Source organism: Tupaia chinensis, unplaced genomic scaffold, assembly GCF_000334495.1.
Source record: "Tupaia chinensis unplaced genomic scaffold, TupChi_1.0 Scaffold144255_1, whole genome shotgun sequence".
In the NCBI taxonomy this organism is placed as follows: domain Eukaryota; kingdom Metazoa; phylum Chordata; class Mammalia; order Scandentia; family Tupaiidae; genus Tupaia; species Tupaia belangeri.
The window spans coordinates 5,807,635-5,826,225 of NW_006204113.1; positions in this window are offsets into that span (position 1 = coordinate 5,807,635).

An 18,591-nucleotide genomic window follows, 5' to 3' on the forward strand; every position below is an offset into this window, starting at 1 on the left:
TTAGCTGGTTGAGATCATTGGCTTAGCAGTTAAAGGATGGGATAGTGAATTCTGAGTTCTGGGTGGCAGAAGAACCTGCCATTTGAAATGACCAATAGGTTACACAACAGAAAGGAAGATAGGGGATGGATCATCTTTAACACCTGCAGAGTTAATGGTAGTTTCTTCTTTCTGCAACCTGCTGTAACATCACCCTCTCTCTACAATGTCCTGTGGTTGCTAAGCAACCTCTCATAGAAGTAGTGGAGTGAGAAAGATCTGTCAAATTCATTATTTTTGCCTTAAAGAAGCAGTGGCTATGATGAAAGTAAAAGTACTATACTTTATCTCTGTTTATAGTAGCATAAACAGAAAAAGAAATTTTCTCTTTCTTTCAGCCCTACCCCTTCTCACTTCTTGCTTTTAGATAGAAAGTCCTTGAGTTCCAAAAAGGAATATAGTTTAAAATTATGTCCAATACATAGAAGAAACAAAAGAAAAAATAAATAAAAAGACCAAGCTGAATGATTACATTTTTTTCTTCAATTTAATTTCTAGTTACTCTGTAAGTAAATTACAAAATCTCACACAAACTCAAAATTCCACAAAAGGAGAGCAGGAGGGATATTAATGGGACCCCTGTCCAAAGGTATATTTGCCTCAACAAGAGAAGAAATCAGCTTTTGCTACTTATGCATTACCTGTTTCTGGGAAGATATGGGTGTGAAATATGAATCTAAGACAAAATTAGTTAGGCAATAATGGAAAGATAGTAAAGACTGAGGTGGCTATTACATGCAAAGCCTCTTTTCTGCATGTAACTTTCTTCTAAATAGTACAGTGGGAAGGGAATTTCTTATTTTGTTTGATTTCTTCCACTGAAATTAATTTATTTGGAGGCTAGACTGGTCTATATTTCTTTCTTCTATGGAAATTCAAAGACTCTCTTTAAAATAAAGGTCAGGTCTTGTCCCATGGAATAAATAATAACACAAGATAAAATAGTAGTAGCGTTCATTTTAGAACCATGCACATGTGAAGTTATGACTTAATTGCAATTTACAAGTTGTGTGATCTTGGATAAATAATTTAAATCTTGCTCATTCTTGCTTTTCTGAACTACAAAATAAGTACACTAAAAATACTGTCCTGTGGAGTTGTGCAGAATCCATGTAAAGTGCTTAATTATATAATACACCTGCCAAATAAGTAAGTTATATTCTCAGTCTTATTTTTATTTTCCTACTGATTTTTTTGCATCATTTTAATGTTTTACTATATGCATTACTTTTGTAACAATGCTAAGTATACTGATAGAACAGTAAAATCGAAAATAAGCATCTTTGTAGCCAGAAGGTGGCCTGGAGGTTAAGATGCTGGACTTCACATGGCCTATTGCTGTTTAAGTCCCAGACCCAGGGGCTTGAAAATCACATAGAGAGTGTGTGTATGGGTTCCCAAAATCCCAAAAGGAGAATGAAGGAGAAGGGACTGCAACATGGCCATCCCCCATGGGAGGTGATTTCTCACATTCCCTCTCTTTGTCCCTCTGCAGTGAATGCACAAACCCTATGACAAAAACCTAATAATAATTACAATAATAATAAAAAGTAAACATCCTCATTCACACTCTAGCTCTATTCCAATTATAACACCACGGGATGGAATTTTTTACTTTTCTACGTAGCTCTCAAAGTTAATAATAGCAAATGTAATTTTTGATTTCATTGAATGTTAGAGTTTCTAGCTGAGAGAGTCCTAAGAATTTGCTGGAAGTACATCCAGCTGTGATTGAGGATGATGAAGCATTGTTTCTTCCTGCCATTCTATCTCTAGCTCTCAGGTAGAACCAGCATGTATGTCAGTGAACAGAATTACACTTAAACAATAATGCCAAGGAAAAAATTTTTTCTCACAAATCAATCTGAAAAGATTTCTGAAATGAGATGAAGAATTCCTAGTCTTTTATTGTGGAGGAGAGGTTTTTGCTATAGGGCATGTGTGCTCGCCAGACAGAGACAGGGAGACAGAAAGCAAGAAATCATCCCCTGGGGGGATGGCCACGTTGCAATCCCTTCCTTTCCATTCTCCTCTCGGGATCTTGGGCACGCACGCACATGCACCCAGCGTGAGTTTAAGCCACCTGGTCTGGGACTGGAATCGTGGTCGACTACGTGGGAGTCCAGCGACATAGCCATTACACTAACTGCTGGTCCCAAGAATTCCTAGTCATTAGAAACTTACTGGATTTTCAATATTACTGGGTCAGAGGTTTTTTTAATGCCTGCACTAGTACAAATAAAAATTAAATACTTTACTTCCATTTGCATGGTTTCATAACATCATCATCTCAGTGTTCTTTAAACTTTCATTTGCTCAGCAGCTGTATGTCAATCATCGGCATGCTTAAGAAAGGCAACTGTATGGCAATTTATTGATAACTTTGAGAATGAAAGATTGTGGAAATAAAGTAAAATTTTTACATATTTTCACAAATTTTACAGATTACATTTTAATATATGGTATAACTAATTTTTTAAAAAGAAGATACCTAAATTAGAAAACTGGGATACTGTAATGTATATATATTGTTTTCATCCAAGGTTGCTAGCTCAAAACTCCCATAGTTTTTGTTATTTATATGACAAAGTATATCTTAAGTAACCAAAACAATAAACATATCTTTTTAAAGTATCAACTTCTAGATAGTGAAGTATTTGGAATATGGATTCCCAAAGAAGGCTTATAATTTCTGTGCCCCTTCATAAGGTTTTGCCCTATGCATCTCTTTTTCTATATTTTTTTGTAATACCCTTTACAATATATCTATTTGAGTTTATAAACTTATATGTTTCTCTGAGTTCTTTGAATTTTCTAGCAAATTAATATATATTAATATATATTATATATTTTTTTCAAGAGTGGGTTGTTATAAAAGTAAGATGGCTACCTACAGATTACTCTCTGTCAGGTGTTTGCTTTTATTCATGCTTCTGTCAGTCATGTATGACATAGGACTAGATGCTACCCCTATGCTTTTTGACTTTCTAGCTTCAAGAATTTTATGTCAAATAAACCTCTATTTTTAAAAATGTTTATTTTTTACAAACCACTCATTCTTGTGTATTCCTGGTTAGCAACATGATAATGGACTATAATGGGAAGTTGGTACCAATTATAAAGTGTTTCTATACAGACATGAAAATGTGAAATGAGTTTTAGAAGTAGGTAGTAGGTAGAACTTAGAAGAACTTGGAGGAGATGATTTAAGAAGTCTTAGTTTCTTGTGGAGTTTTAGAAGAACAATCTTTAAATTAACTGAAACTTTTCAGATATTTTATAAGCAGCATTGACTGCAATGCTAACAGAAATATACACAGTAAAGGCCATTACAAAGAGGTCTCAGATAGAAATGAGGAATTTTTTTATAATTGCAGGAATGGTCATTCTTATCAGGAAGTATTGTGTCTATGTCCTAAGATATTGAGGAAGGCTGAACTTAGGAATGGTGACCTAGGTTCTTTAGCAGAAGAAAATTTTAAAGAACAAAGTACTCAGGCTGCCACGTTGCTACTTTTAACTATGTTCAGTGAAGTTTAGAAACTAAGAGAAACAGAAAAAGTATATTTGGAAAGTTCACAGCCTGGCCATCTGGTAGAGAATAAAACTAAAATGTAGTACAGTGACCAGTTAATAATGAGATTACTATCAACTGAAGAAAGAAAATTGCTGAGCCAGCCAGTGGTGGATAAGGCATCTAAATTCCATATGGTTAACTGTGTAAGCTCAAGTCCCAGACCAGGAGAATTGAAAAGCACACTTAGTGATTGTGCTTGCATGCCCAAAATACCATAAGGAGAAAGGGAGAGAGAATTGCAGCATGGTCATTTCCTCATAGAGTACTTCTCTCTTTATCTCTCTCTCTCTCTTCCTCTCTGATAAATGCATGCATCCTATATAAAATATTTAAAAAAAAAAAGAAAAGAAAAACAAACAAACAAACAAGAAAGAGAGTAACGTGCTAATCAACAAGACAGTGGGATGAAGGCCCTGAGGGCACCACAGACATCTTCAAGGCTATCCCTTTTATCACAGGCCCAAAGTCCTGGAAACACAAAATAATGTCTAAGGAAAAGCCCCAGGTGTACTTGCAGACCTCCCAAGCCTGGACCTCCACACATTGCAGCATTGCAGCTAGCCACTCTGATTGTTCTAGCCATAGCTCAGTCTGGCCAGGTGTGTCTTGAACTACGGACCTGGCTATGACAGTGTAAGCAGTAACATTACACATGGTGCTAGTTTTGTAGGTGTGCAGAATGTGAGAATTGTGAGACATGCAGATATCTCTACCTAGAATGTAAAGCGTGTTTTCTTTCTTTGTTTGTTTGTATTTGTTTTTTGTTTTATGTTTTGGGTAGGTTTTTTTTTTGTTTTTTTGCTATAGGGCGTGTGCGCTCGCCATAAAGACAGAGAGAGACAGAGAGACAGAAAGCGAGAAATCCCCCCCCAGGAGGAACGGACACGCCACAATCCCTTCTCCTCCATTCTCCTCTCAGGATCTTGGGCACGCATGTACATGCGCCCGATGTGAGTTTTAAGCCACCAGGTCCAGGACGTGAACCGCGGTCGACTATGTGGGAGTCCAGCAACATAGTCATTATGCCAACTGCTGGTTCCTAAAGCATGTTTTGAAAAACCTATGAGCTCAGACAGAATCCTGCTATTAAAGAAGAAGACAGAAAGCGAGAAATCACCCCCCAGGAGGAACGGACACGCCACAATCCCTTCTCCTCCATTCTCCTCTCAGGATCTTGGGCACGCATGTACATGCGCCCGATGTGAGTTTTAAGCCACCAGGTCCAGGACGTGAACCGCGGTCGACTATGTGGGAGTCCAGCAACATAGTCATTATGCCAACTGCTGGTTCCTAAAGCATGTTTTGAAAAACCTATGAGCTCAGACAGAATCCTGCTATTAAAGAAGAGCTTCAAAATAGAATTTCCACCAGGGAAATGTCTACTAAAGTTGTAGTGGCAGAACTGCCCTTGAGATCTCAGAACTGTAGAACTACCAGCAATGTACAACAGAGTACATCAGGGATGATATAGTAACAAAGCTCCATGAGCCACATGGGCTGTGATCAGCAAAGTCATAAAGGCAGGGCTACTCAGGACCTTTGGGACCTAAATCCTACTCAAGAACGTGGGACTTGGAGTTAAAGAAGACTGCTTTCGAACATTAAGAGTTAATGTCTGCCCTTCGGAGTTTCACGCTTGCTTGGAACCTGTAACTGTTTCTTCCTGTGGAATGGAAATGTTTACCCTATACATATTCCACCATTGTATTTTGAAAGCAAGGAAATTGTTTTAATTTCATAGGCTCACAGCAGAAAAGAATTTGCCTTGAATTTCAGATGAGACTTTGAACTTAGACTTTTGGGTTGATGCTGGAACAAATTAGGGATTGGGGGATGATTGGAATGATATTATTGTATTTTACACATGAGAAAACATAAACCTTGGAGGTGAGGAGCAGAATGCTATGGTTTGTATGTACCTTATTTCCAAAAGATTTGTGTGTGGGAACGTTGGTCTTCAAGATAGTGGTGTTGAGAGTTGATGAGATATTTAGAAGAGGGAGCCTAGTGGGTGGTGTTTGAACCAGAGGGTATTACCCTCATGAATAAATTAATGCCATCTTTCAGGAAAGAATGAGTTTTTCTCTCAAGGGAATGTGCTAGTTCCCTTAAGAGGAGGTTGTTATAAAAGTAATCTGGCTGCCTGCAGGTGACTTTCCTTCTCTTTGCATATGCTTGCTTACCTTCCTGCCCTGTCAGATGTGTTGTGATGTATGACTAGAGGACAGCCAGATGCTAGCCCCATGCTCTAGGAATTTCCAGATGCAAAAAAGTGAGTCAAATAAAACTTTTATTCTTCTTTTTTGTCTTATAGAGCATGTGCACTTGCCAAACAGACAAGAGAGAGAAAGAGAGAGAGAGAGAGAGGAGAAAACCCATCCCAGTAGGGGAGGGCTGGCCAGTCTGTGGTTCCTTCTTCACCATTGTCTTGGGAGTGGGATTTATAGGCATACACAAAATGTGACTGGTGTGTTTTACAAGCTGTTGGGCCCAGGACTTAAACTGGGTAGTTGGCTATGTGAGATCCAGCCACCTTAACCAGCACACCCTGGGGTTGGTCCAAAACTCTTTTCTTTATACCTCAGGCTCAGGTATTTCTATTTATCAACCTGATAATGGGCTGAAGTAGATAGAGGCCAAGAAGAATATGAAAAGCAAGGCTTTGACATATTTCTCCACTCATTCTATTAGCATCAGATCACACTCTTTTTTTCCAGTCACTTTTCTAGATGGGTTTCCCATGTGTCAATCATGCATATGCAATAAAATCTACATAAAAACTTGGGAACCAGCAGTTAGCATAATGGCTATGTCGCTAGACTCCCACGTATTCGACTGCGGTTCGCATCCAGGACCCGGTGGTTTAAACGCCAGGCGCATGTGTGTACGTGCCAAGGATCCCAAGAGGAGAATGGAGGAGAAGGGATTGTGGCGTGACCACCCCCTCTGGGGGATGATTTCTCGCTTTCTGTCTCTATGTCTCTCTCTGTCTGTCTGGCGAGCGCACACGCCCTATAGCGAAAACCTCTCCAAAGGACAAAGTTTGGTGAGCTTCTGGACAGATGAATATGTAGAACCTTGCAGCATGGTACACAAAAACTCATCTACTTGCTAGAAAGGTGGCATTCCTCAACTTTATGGGGACAAAAGCTCTTGTGCTCGAGAGCCTTCCAGATCTTGCTTTATATATCTCTTCATTTTGTTGTTTATTTGAATATTTTAAAATGTCCTTAAACATAACTATTTCCCTGAGTGCTATAAATTGCTTTAATAAATTAATCAAGTCTAAATAGAGTGAGAGAATCCTAACTTATAGATAGCTGGTTAGAACTTTGGGAGGTACAGACGTGCAACTGATGTCTGAAGTGGGGATAGTCTTATTAGACTGAAATCTCAACCTATAAACCCTGAAGCTATCTCTAAGTAGATACCATCAGGACTGAATTCTATTAGAGGAGAACAACTTGTATCTGCTGCAGAACTGATTACTTGGTTGTTGATGGGAAGAAATCCCACACCTTTTGGGATTACAGAAGTGATCTGTATTATGAATGTACAGTAAGAGAAAATAAGTCCCCCCTTTTATATAGAAACTGAATAGGGATTTGGATGATTCAATTACCCAGAGACTGTATCAGTGACCTTAATCATGCCTTTCTATTTCTAGTCCATCACCTAATGAATATAACCAGTGAAATATCATTCTGTGTGACTTTAAAGAAAACTGTGATAAATAAGAACATTTTTAACTCTTTGGGAGAAAGATAAGGAAGAGGGTTCTTTCTATTGTTAAAATTTTATTTATTTATTTATTCCATGAGTGAGAAAGACAGAGACACACAGCACTTCCAACAGAGTGTTGACACAGTGATACACTCCCACTTCACCCAGCCCAGATCATAAACACTCTTACATATTCCAAGAGCTTTCCAGATGCAAACCCAGAATGTTCCCATGTGGGTCAGCCATACAGAGCATCACATTTTACCATGTGCTACTTTTTCTGAGGTTTTGCCATTGCTCTAACTGATTTTGGAATGAAGATTATTTCTCTGATTTCTCTATTCATGTGGCAATATTTTATAGTGGATAACACAAAACACTTTGAATTTGTCAAATCCAGATTAGATCTAAATTCTGGCATGCACTTACTTAATCACCTTGCATCTTCTTTTTCTTTGTAAATGAAGAGTAATAATAGAGTTGTAATGACTACATGCCTACCACAGTGACTGGAATATACAAAATCTATTATAGCCATTGTCATCATCTCCATAAATATTATCCATTCCTCTGTTAAATCTATACACTTGGGTCTGTGTAAATGCTTTAGAAATGAATAAGTATTCTAAAAATGTTCCTATGCCAAATATGTTTCTCTCTGTAAGTTATCTTATGCTAGTTTTTTAAAAATTTTATTATTTTATTTTATTTTATTTTATTTTATTTTGAATTTGACCAGAGACAGACAAAGAGAGAGAAGGAAAGTGAGAAAGCAAGCTGGCTCAGTCCTTGTGATTGCCATTAATTCTGACTGTGATTTTCCAGTTCAGGTATCAACATGGCAAAGAAGATTTTTTTTTTCCATTTTTTTTCTTTATTTTTAATTTCATTTTCTTTTATACAGTCAGTCACATTATTTGGCTTACTAAGTGAACATTTTAACATGTGAACATTTCTCCCTAGTCCAGTTGACTAAACTATAATATATCTTTAGCAGAAATTGGCACCTTTCTTTGTCCTATTACTGCTTTTCCTCCCCATTTTTCTTCTAATTGTTCTTCCTCAAACCCTACTCTTTCACACACACTATATCTGTATTCACCTCCATTTGCTATGTTTTTATATCCTTTGGTCAATCAGTTTCAGTCATAGAGTGCAGACACACTCAGTATATATTAAGTGGGGACATACAATGTTTCTCTTTCATAGCCTGACTTGCTTCACTCAGCAGTAAATCTTCCATATTCATCCACTTTCTGTCAAAAGCCAAGTTTTTTTTTTATGACTGGATAATATTCCACAGAGAGACTGTCCTTTCCCTGGCAGCAGGCACAAGGTTCATCAACAGGCCTCTGTCCAACAAGCGATATTGAGGCAGGGTCGCCTCTGACCCCTCGCCTCACTTCCAGACGCCCCAGCCCAAGACCCAGCCTCCTAGGTAGGTAGCTAGCATTTTTTTGTTGTTGTTGTTTTTTCTCTTTGAGCCACTCCATTCTCTTGTTAATTCCTAGCTCTGCCTCTTTCCACAGACTGTCCTTTCCCTGGCAGCAGGCACAAGGTTCACCTACATGCCTTTTTCTTTATTTTTCTCTGTTGTCTTTTATTTTGTCTCATATTATCTTCTCCTGTTTATTTTCCACCCTTCCAGAGGGACTAGACAGGTCTATAATCAGATATCTGTAATCCCCCAGTAAGGTAAGTTTCTCTGGGATCCTCCCTTGTACTGATCCACCTGTGAGAAAGGAGATACTGCTTTTTAGACACCTCAGTAGAGTTCCCCTCTTGAGAGCACATTGGTGAAAACAACAGAAGAGAGAGTTCAGCAAACATAAATTCCCAGCCAAAAGGAAACACACTTACTTGTAGTGGGAGAAACGTTCCCCTAAGAGGTTTTCAAAAGGGAATACATCTTCCAATGACTAGAAGTAGAAGAAGAATAAACAAGGAAATATGTCTCCACCAAAGGAAAACAGTAACTCCCCTCCATCTCTCATAAATATGGAGGACATTACCAAAATGACAGACAAAGAATTTCGAACATTCATGGTGACCAAATTTTGTGAGTTGGAACAGAAAAGAGACAATGAACTACAGGAAATTAGGAAGTTCCTTCTATGATATGAAAGAAGAAATGGACACTCTAAGAAAGAATCAGGTGAACTATCAGAGATAAAGTCTGTAATATAGGAAATCAAAAACTCTCTTGAAAGTATTAAGAGCTGATTAAACCATGCTGAAGATCGAATCTCCAATGTAGAAGATAAAACCTCTGACCTAGAAAAAACGACCAAAAAGATCGAAAAAATAACAAAAAAAAAGGATAATATACGAGAAATACTGGATTCCATTAGATGCCCAAACATCAGAATAATTGGCATCCCAGAAGGTGAAGAAACTAATAAGGGCATGGAAAATCTATTCCATGAAATCCTGGAAGAAAATTTCCCAAGTCTAAAGAGGCACTCAACCGTCTAGACTCAAGAAATACAAAGGACCCCAAATAGAATCAACCCCAGAAGATCTTCCCTAAGGCACATCTTAGCCAGGCTGTCTAAGACCCAGATAAAGACATGATACTAAAACTGGCAAGAGAGAAATGAGAAGTAACTTACAAAGGCCATCCCATCAGGCTAACACAGGACCTTTCAACGGAAACAATGCAAGCAAGGAAAGAATGGGAAAATGTATTGAAAGTGTTAAGAGAGAAACAATTTCAACCAAGACTGTTATATCCTGCAAGATTATCCTTCATCTGGGAAAAAAAGATTAAAATCTCAGACAAACAAAACCTGAAAGAATTTGCCAACACCAGACCAGCTCTTCAAGAAACCCTGAAGAAAGTACTGTTCCAGGAAAACTAAAGAATCAACAGCCAGAAACAAAGAAATAACAGGCAACTAAGACAATGGCTAACTTAAATGTGTCAGTATAGATCCTGTAACATGGGTAATAATATTGAATGTTAATGAAATAAATTCTCTAATCAAGAGACACAGACTGGCTGAATGGGTAAAACAACAGAAACCCACTCTCTGTTGCCTACAGGAAACCCATCTCATGGAGAAAGACATACATAGACTGAAAGTGAAGGGTTGGAAAAAGGTTTCCCATGCAATTGGGAACCAAAAAAGAGCTGGAGTTGCAATACTAATTTCTGATAAAATAGGCTTTAAAACAAAAACCATTTGAAGAGACAAAGAAGGGAACTATATTGTAGTAAAGGGCTCTATAGATCAAGAAGATATAACGCTTATAAAGATCTATGAACTTAACACAGGAACACCCAAATATGTGAAGTAAAGACTGTTAGACCTAAAATGGTAGATAGACTGCAACATACTAATTGTTGGAGATCTCTACACTGCATTATCCCCTCTGTACAGACCATCTAGGCAAAAAATAGGTAAAGAGATAAAGGGTCTAAACAATACCATAAATCAAATGGACTTAACAGACGTCTATAGAACTTTCCATCCAAAAACCACGAGATACAGTTTTTTCTCACCCCGACATGGAACCTTTTCAAAGATTGACCACATCATAGGACACAAAGCAAGCCTCTACAGATTCAGAGGCATAGAAACTAAATGCAGCATCTTCTCCAACCACGATGGAATTAAACTTGATATTAATTTCAAGAGAAATCCTCAAAAATACCCAAATACATGAAAACTAAATAACCTACTCCTGAATAACTCCACTACTACCAAAGAAATAAAGCCTGAAATCAAACGATTCATTGAAGCCAATTACAATGAGGACACGAGTTTCCATAATCTTTGGGACCAGCAGTTAGCATAATGGCTATGTCACTGGACTCCCACGTAGTCGACCATGGTTCGAGTTCTGGACCCGGTGGCTTAAAACTCACGCCGGGCGCTTGTGCATGCATACCCAAGATCCCGAGAGGAGAATAGAGAAGAAGGGATTGTGGCATGACCATCGCCCCTGGGAGGTGATTTCTCGCTTTCTATCTCTCTGTCTCTCTCTCTGTCTGGTGAGCGCATGCACCCTATAGCAAAAACCTCTCCAAAAAAAAAAAAAAGACCTCTCAAAAAAAAAAAAAAAAGAGGGATGTTCATCTTACATCACACCTTAGAGAACTGGAAAAGCAACAGCAAAAAAATCCAAAAAACTCCAGGAGAAAGGAAATAATAAAGATCTGAGCAGAAATAAATGAAATAGAAAATAAACGTACTATACAGAAAATAAATGAAATTAAAAGCTGGTTCTTTGAAAGGATAAACAAAATTGATACACCAATAGCAATACTTATTAAGAAGAGAGAAAGCAACCAGGTGAATCAAATCTGCTGGTAATATAACAACAGACATTGTAGAAATTCAAAACATCATCAGAGGATACTTTAAACACCTATATGCTAAGAAACAAGACAATCTGTTTGAATGGACAAATTCTTGGATAAATATAATCTACCAAAAAATGAGCCAGGAGGATATAGAAAGTCTGAATAAGCCCATAACAAGCCAAAAGATTGAATCAGTAATAAATAACCTCCCAACAAAGAAAAGCCCTGGCCCAGATGGATTCACCTTTGAATTTTACAAAACATTCAAAGAAGAGTTAACCCCATTCTGCTCAAGTTATTTCTAAAGATCCAAAAGAGTGAATCTCTCCCTAATTCATTCTATGAGGCCTCTATCACCCTTATCCTTAAAACTGATAAGGACAGGAGGGACCAGCAGTTAGCGTAATGGCTATGTCGCTGGACTCCTATGTAGTCGACTGCGGTTCGTGTACTGGACTCCGTGGCTTAAAACTCATGCCGGGCTTGTGTGCGTGAGTGCCCAAGATCCCAAGAGGGTAATGGAGGAGAAGGGATTGCGGAATGGCCATCCCCCCTGAGGGGTGATTTCTTGCTTTCTGTCTCTCTGTCTGGTGAGCGCATGCGCCCTATAGCAAAAAAAACCTGTTCAAAAAAAATTAAAATTAAAAAATCTGGTAAGGACAGGATAAGGGAGGAAAACTATAGACCAATATCTCTGATGAATATATATGCTAAATATACATGCATAGGTTACACTCAAAACACTGGTTTCTTATTTATTTGAAAGAAAAGTGACCCTAACTTACCAAAATGTCTACCCTACAAATGGTTTTCTACTCTGCTCTACATAATCACCGACTGATGCTCTGTGTTCTATCAATTTACATGTCCTAGAAACGATTCTCAGTTCATCATCGGCCACCTCTTTTCTAAGATTTAGTGAATTCGGAGAAGCCCTCCCAAAACACATTTTTAGTTCAAATCAGTGTGACAATACACCTCTAACATAATTATTTCCCCAAATGAAATCAATTTCATTCAGCTAGCATTTACTTTGTGCCTGCTCTGTGCCTAAATAATTGCATTCCTAAAAGGAAGTACTAAACAAGATCATATGGATAAACTTTTGTTTCCTGGGATTAGCACACTCACATTAGTGCATTAAAACTATGCAGATGTGGGGCCAGCAGATGGCATATCATTACATTTCTGGACTCACACGTGGCCTACTGCAGTTCGAGTCCTGAGCCCGGTGGCTTGAAAATGATGTTGAGCATACATGTGTGTTTGCCTGCCCAAGATCCTGGGAGAGAAGGGAGGAGAATGGAAATCACTCTGTTGGGGGGTGATTTTTCAATTTCCCTCTCACTATCCCTGTCTTCCTGGTGAATGTGCATAAAATCTCTTAAAAGAACAAAAACAAAACAAAACTACACAGATGTTATCCTGAGTTGTCCTTAGAGAGATGGCAGTTGCGGTCTGGGAAATGAAGCTTTTCTTCCTCTTCTAGGGACTGATTCATTTTTAGCCATTATCAGATGCAGAAACACAAACTTCTATTTTTTGCAAGAATAAATCTTGTCCAATACATAGACTCTCTCGCTCTGTCTCTCTCTTTCTTTCCTTCTTTACACACACACACATCACACACAAACACACACAAACACACACACATATACACATAGTCTCTTCAATATCATATGTGCTGAGCACATCAAGCTGTGTAGCTTTTATGTGTTTCTACCATAATTATGCAGCCTTAACCTTTACACACGAGTAAGTTGTTGTGTGGGTGGCAAGATGAAAAGTTAAAGAGCACTGCTGTTGTAAACAAAAATGTGGGAAATAGGCCAGCACAGCAGCTTAAAAACTTTATACTCTTAAATGGCTTTCTGTTGTGTTCTTATTAGAGCAAATCCTCATAAAAGGATTACCAAAATCTTTGTTTATCCACGATTGTACTTCTTCCTTCTTTAAATATATCACAGATTTCTTGATTTAGTTCAAAAACATTCATAGAGTGGAAGAATATTCTCTTTTCAGAATCAATTGTTTATAAAATATACAAAACATATATTCATCTTCCTGACTAATAGGTACTTTTATCCTATACCGATTAAGAGAAATAAAGAATCTACTTCTTAGTGTTCACATCATTTATTTAGATAGAGATACTAAATCTTTCTTGGTCATAATCTCTCATAGAATCTTTGGAATCAATATGAAACATTAATAATAATACTAGTGGTAATAACACAAGTGACCCAGTTGTTTATAATTCCAAAATGTTTCTATGACTGTCAGAGTATGTACTTGTGTTAATGTGTGTGTATGCAGTGGGGGAGGGTTAACATATACACATAGTCTCTTCAATATCATATGTGCTGAGCACATCAAGCTGTGTAGCTTTTATGTGTTTCTACCATAATTATGCAGCCTTAACCTTTACACACGAGTAAGTTGTTGTGTGGGTGGCAAGATGAAAAGTTAAAGAGCACTGCTGTTGTAAACAAAAATGTGGGAAATAGGCCAGCACAGCAGCTTAAAAACTTTATACTCTTAAATGGCTTTCTGTTGTGTTCTTATTAGAGCAAATCCTCATAAAAGGATTACCAAAATCTTTGTTTATCCACGATTGTACTTCTTCCTTCTTTAAATATATCACAGATTTCTTGATTTAGTTCAAAAACATTCATAGAGTGGAAGAATATTCTCTTTTCAGAATCAATTGTTTATAAAATATACAAAACATATATTCATCTTCCTGACTAATAGGTACTTTTATCCTATACCGATTAAGAGAAATAAAGAATCTACTTCTTAGTGTTCACATCATTTATTTAGATAGAGATACTAAATCTTTCTTGGTCATAATCTCTCATAGAATCTTTGGAATCAATATGAAACATTAATAATAATACTAGTGGTAATAACACAAGTGACCCAGTTGTTTATAATTCCAAAATGTTTCTATGACTGTCAGAGTATGTACTTGTGTTAATGTGTGTGTATGCAGTGGGGGAGGGTTAAATGAAACTAGAAGGACAATAGTCATTGAGAAACTTTTACATGTTTCTTTATGTGTCCTTTCAATTAAATGTCACTTACGTAGTCATTTGATGTGTGATATGTTAAAGAAGTGGCTTGAGGAACCAGCAATGTCATAATGGTTACGTCACTAGATTCCCACATAGTCAACCTCCCACATAGTCAACCACAGTTTGATTCCTGGACCTGGCTGCTTAAAACTCATGCCAGGTGTGTGTATGTGTACCCAAGATTCCAAGAGAAGATTGGGAAAGAAGGGATTGCAGCATGGCCATTCCCCAGAGGGTGATTTCTCACTTTCTCTCTGGTGAGTGTACGTGCCCTATGGCAAAAACCTCTTTAAGAAGATAAGAAGTGGCTTGAAGTTTATTCTGAAACTATAGTACTTGGGTTCCTATCTTCATACCACCATGCTATTATAAGCACTGACATAGAGTCCACAGACCTGACAATATTTGAAGAATATGAATAGAATTTAGAGAATCAATACATATGTTCCTTTTACTTCAGAAATTTTATTGAACACCATGGTGTTCAAATAAAAGTTGGAGGGGGGGGCAAAAGTAAAAAAAGGAATTGATGACTGACATAGGCTGTAAAAGATGCAAGAAACAACATAAGAATGGGAACAAAACTGTTCATGAATCGAGTTACCTAAACTGTGTTTCCATTAAATGTGTGCTTTATTGGGGGTATTAACTAAGTGAACTCTTGACTTCACTTAGATTTTATAAATATATTTATAACTTTTAAACATATTTTCATTTATTAATGACCACTAATGGCTAGACAGAGGCTGTTGTAAGCAAGACTCACACATCATCTCTCTTGTGGGCACCGAAACAGGAGCGTCTTTTACCCCATCTTTCATCTTGATGGTAACTGGCTAAAATCTAAACTTGAACTTAATAATTTCAACATAAATTTCATAAATAAGCCAATACTTAATTAAGCTAAAATCATTTGATTCTCCATTCGACTGACTAAAGGTATAGGAAATGTCCATTATTGCTACTCTTCAAAAATGAGTGTTAAGAACATGTGAGAAAAAAAAGAGAAAACATAATCTTAAATAGAAATTACTTTTATTTCTACTTGTTATTACATAATAAGTGCTTTGAAATGTTTATTCTTTCTAGTTTGGACAACAGCCAGTAATTTCTAGCTCGTTTTTAAAATACCCATTCCCATTGATAGCAGCCTGACTTTGCATTTCACTGAGAACATGTATGTATAAAATGAAGCTTCCTCTCAGACTCTAGAGTCTTAGGGTTAATTGGAGTGTGAGTTATATATGCCGTCACAACAGATCAGTCTCGTGTTCTTGCAGTCAGAACTAAGGCTTTGCAGCAAGCTTATTAAATTTTTTCAGCACCCAAAACCATTGTTTAAAAAACAAAAGCAGAGAAGTTTATAGCTAATGCCACTGGTAGCATGTAGGATGAGAAAAATATGTTATCCTCACTCTAGAGTTAGCACTCTCTGGAAATGAACACCTGATTTTTTTCAGACTGAGAATTTGATTTCTAAAATATCTTTCAGATCAAGAAAGAAGCAACTGCTATCCTAATCAATAAATTCCAGTGGGATTTCCCCTCCCAAAATAAGGAATTTTAAATTTGTATTTTGACTTTAATGTGGTCTAGAGCTCTCCTGTTAACTTTGTACTGTGACAAAACAGTGATATAAAAAAAAGCCACACACACTAATTGATAAATCTATGGGGAAAGAAAGGGGAAAAGACACCCAAGAGTCATGATTTAATGACCTGGTGCTGTGTCTTTGATAATCCATGCAGTCTCTTAGTTACTTGTCAAATAAGGGGAGCGTACAGGATAAGTTCTAAGGTCCCTTTAAAGCTCTGATATTCTATGAATTGCTTATTGAAGCTTGTTTTTTTTTTTTTTAAATCCTAAAGAGTAGGAGAGACCAGAGACATGTTGATGGCCAATGGTTCAGGAAGGGAGGAATAAGACCAGGTGGCAAACCACTCCTTGCATTTGCCAAGGACACATTCCTGTCTCTAAATGCAGTTTGCCTCAGCCGACTTTAATTAAGAGAGCCCATCCCCTTGCTGTTTTCTCCTCTCTGCGCCAGATGATGACAGGTTCCCCCATTGTTCTCATTTTAGGATTCAGTGAAAGAGAATTTGTTTTGTTTTGTAAAAATGCTTACTTGGCAAGCAGTCTCCTCCTCCTCTTCCCCCTCTCACAAGCACCATAATAATAAGCATCACCAAAAGAGGTTAATTTTGCCAGACTTGGATTCCATCAGCCGGTGCTTCCCAAAGATTGCCATGTTATTGCAAAATTAGACTTTTTATTACTGGAATAAATACTGTGCAGTCTTTGTAGCCAGCACTTAATGGATTCCTTTGCTAATTCCACTGAATAACAAGGATTCCTTGTGAAAATAAAAGGCAGGCAAGGTAGGGTAAACCGGCAATTACATATAATGTGCTGCTGTTAGCCTGCCAAGGCGGTTCATAAACCCGGCAGGAAAAGACTAGGGCATTTTTCAGGGCTTTCACCCCAATTGCCTTACTGAACGCCTCCCTCTTGGTGAGCTGTTTACATGGAGGTAAATAGATTCTGCAGCTGTCTCTTTCTGTGGCCTGGTAGGAAGGCTTTATTACCTTCTTTCCCTTGTTTCCTTCCCTGGGAGAATTCAGTTTCCATTCTAATACCTTATTTGCTTATGAGCCAAAGCTCTGAGAAAGCCAGAACACAAAAGAATACTGTATCAGAGGAGGGCAATACATCAGTTCAGAACATGGATATTACTGTTAGAGGAACATGAGTCTGAATGCCCCCTCTACCACATTCATCCTGGGTAACTTTAAGGGAAACTATCCAAATGCCTTTATTTTTAATTTCCACAACTATAAGATAGATATATGAAGGGGTACTGAAACTGTACCAGAACCCCCTGGGTAGCTCCTCTCAGAATTTAGGATTTGGAAATTCTGGGATAGGGAGCAAGAGTTTGCAATACAAAACGGTTATCATGGGATTCCGATCGTGCTGGTCTAGAAATTGCACTGTGGTCTCCTGCATAGTAATAGTCTAAGGATTATATAAGATAATGTTTTCAAAATGTTTACTTCACACAGTGTTGCCACTTAGTGATTAATATAGTGTATGTCTATGTAAACACACAGTCTGTTTTTGCTTTCCATTGAGAAGTTTGTTCCTCTGTACCTCTCATAAATCTAATTTTTAAAAACTTTTTCTGAAAGTCTTCGGATACTTTTTTACTTGTTTGTTTAGAGAACCATTAACTTGAGAAGTGTTCCCACACACTCTTTTTAAGCCTTAATCATATACTAGGATTAATTTTATTGGGTTTCAGAATTTAATTCCAAGATACTTATTAGTTCAGAAGACTATCATTTCCTGTTCCTTCTTTTAAATTTTAATTTGCCAGAGGGCTCGTGCACTTGCCAGAGAAAGAAAGAGAGAGGGAAAAGGAAAAAAGCAACTCCCCATGGAGCATGGTCATATTGTCATCACATCCCCTCCATTTCTCCATCTTTTTAGGATTGAGGGCATGTACATACTTGGCTCACATGTTTTTCAGGCTGCCAAGTGTGATACTCTAAACATGCAGGCATCCATGTGGGTTCCAGTTCCCTTAACCACTAAGTCATGGGCTGGGCCTATCACTCCCTATTTCTATTCTACATCTCATAAAGTTGGCTGTGTGTATGTGCGTTTCTTTTTGAATAAAGCCAATATTTACATACTAATAACTATTTAACTGGTTTGTTCATAAATTCAAAAATTTTAAAAATTAAATAAAAATTTTATTGTCCTCAAATGCAAATCTAATTCTTAATTTATCAGTCATGAGTTGATTTGTTGATACCCATCTGGAAAAGCAGTAAGATTTTCTCTTAATCCTGGAAATAAGAAGA